Source organism: Mus pahari, chromosome 17, assembly GCF_900095145.1.
Source record: "Mus pahari chromosome 17, PAHARI_EIJ_v1.1, whole genome shotgun sequence".
NCBI classification, from domain to species: Eukaryota; Metazoa; Chordata; class Mammalia; order Rodentia; family Muridae; genus Mus; species Mus pahari.
Genome location: NC_034606.1, coordinates 65416423 through 65418562, shown reverse-complemented (window position 1 = coordinate 65418562; position 2140 = coordinate 65416423). Strand labels below are relative to the sequence as shown.

The 2140-nt window shown below is 44.7% G+C and overlaps 1 protein-coding gene across 5 annotated transcripts in view; it reads right to left on the bottom strand.

Moving 5' to 3' along the window:
• Scn8a (sodium voltage-gated channel alpha subunit 8) overlaps positions 1-2140 on the bottom strand; it is a 175902-nt gene that overhangs the window by 144929 nt on the left and 28833 nt on the right. The window contains exon 2 of one of the 5 annotated variants that reach the window (XM_029531137.1): positions 1819-1973. The exons of the other annotated variants lie outside the window; for them this stretch is intronic. The gene's annotated coding sequence lies outside the window, so the exon portion shown is untranslated. The remainder of the gene's footprint in view (positions 1-1818; positions 1974-2140) is intronic. 5 annotated transcript variants of the gene reach the window in all.

Genomic DNA, 2140 nt, shown 5'->3' with positions numbered 1-2140 from the left:
AAAAAAAAAAAAAAAAAAAAATACTCTAACATATTAGCCAGGTACGATGGGCAGACCTGCAGCCCAAGACCAAGCTGGGTAATGTAGTGAGACACTGTCTGGAAAAGAAAAAGAATGTAGCATTATAAATGTATGACATAAACTTAGTAACAGGGATAGATGCCTTAGTAACCTAGGGACAGATAGATATCTAAACAACCTTGGAAGATGCTGCTGTACCTAGTAACTAGACAACCTGAGACTTTATACAGGCTGCAGTGTGGTTGTTAAGTTTGTTGCTCACAAGAGTCTAATAGCAATCCTGAACCAGCTTTATATGTGTATTATTTGAATATATAAGTAAAACTCTATCTTCCATAGTGGATGGTATGGGCAGGTTTCTCATGGTCAAATAGGCAAAGAGGGAAGGACAATGTGAAGGTTACAAAGTGGAGAAGATTTATAGCACAAACCCATTCATAGCTTAATAAAGAGACAGCAAAAGATGCAGAAAGGACTCTAAATAAGCATGTATACCAGGATTAACACACATGAGCTGAGTGTCACTGGTCTGAAAACCTAAAATCTCTAAAGTCTGAAACTTTACAAGTGCCAACATGAAACTATATGTGGGAAATCCAACACAAGGCCTGTCATAGTCAAGACACAAGTGCACTAAAAAAAAAAAAAACTGGTGTAACACCTCTAGGTTAAATGCAAAATATGCATGTATAACACATGTAATTTGTGTTTAGACTGAGGGCCCATCTTCAAGACATCCTGTGGTTGTTTCAATGTGACTGGCCTCCAGAGGCTCATATTGGTCCCCAATGGTGAATACTTGGCCCCCAGTTGCTGGAACTGTTTGGGAAGGTGTATTAGGGTTTTACTGCTGTGAACAGACACCATGACCAAGGCAACTCTTATAAGGACAACATTTAATTGGGACTGGCTTACAGGTTCAGAGATTCAGACCATTATCAAGGTGAGAGCATGGCAGCATCCAAGCAGGCATGGTGCAGGAGGACCTGAGAGATCTACATCTTCATCTGAAGGCCAATAGGAGATTGGCTTCCAGGCAGCTAGGAGGAGGGTCTTACTGTCCACCTTCACAGTGACACACTTCCTCCAACAAGGCCACACTGACCAATAGTGCCACTCCCTGGGCCAAGCATATCCACACCACCACTGAAGGATTAGGAGGCGTGGCCTCGTTGGAGGACGCGTGCCACGGGGAGGGGCTTCAAGGTTTTATTCCCAATGTCTTTGTCTCAGGCTCTTTTCTCAAGATGGGAGCTCTTAGCTACTGCTCCAGAGCCATGCCTGCCTATCTGCTGCCTGCCCTGATGGCCATGGATCCTGACCCTCTGAATGGATAAACCACAATAGACTCTTTCTTCTCTAAGTTGCCTTGGTCATGCTGCCTCTACACAGCAAAAGAAAAGTAACTAAGACATGTATCATTAATTATATGCAAATATTCCCAAGCCCAGAAGTCCAAACTCTATGACACTTCTATCCCCCGGCATTTCAGAGGAGGGACATTAATCTGACTTGTGTCTTCCTAGCTCTACCCACTGAGAGGCTCCCCAGCAATGCTCAATCCAATATTCAGACCTTGACTTGCCCAGGCTTTTAGGAAGGACGGATCTAGAGTGAGGCAAGGAAAACACAGGAGTCTGGAAAGTCCTCCAGCTCCAGAGAGCAGGGAGGTGTTCAAGCAGCAAAATAGGACATGCCAACTGGACAGGGAAAGTCTTGATGAGGCCCCAGCAGGGCAGGGTGGGTAACAAAATAACAGTGCAGTGTTGTAATCCAAAGTGTGATGTACATACATACTCTGCACCCATCAAAGCCAGCAACTGGTGAGAAGACAAGCCTCCCTTTACAGAACAATTGCACACAGTATGAGTGGATACCACCTCCTCCCCCTGGAGGTGGAGACCAATCCTAGGGGTATGCTGATTTAGTGATTCATTTCCATAGAACACAGCCTGAGAAGAAAAGCAGCAACATTACAGTAGAGAAACTGGAAACCAAGCCATGATGGGGGTTAGCACCATGAGCAATTACTGAGGTAATAGGGATTATTAGCACCATGAGCTATCATGGGGGTTAGCACCATGAGCCATGACTGAGGTTAGCACCATGAGCTATGACC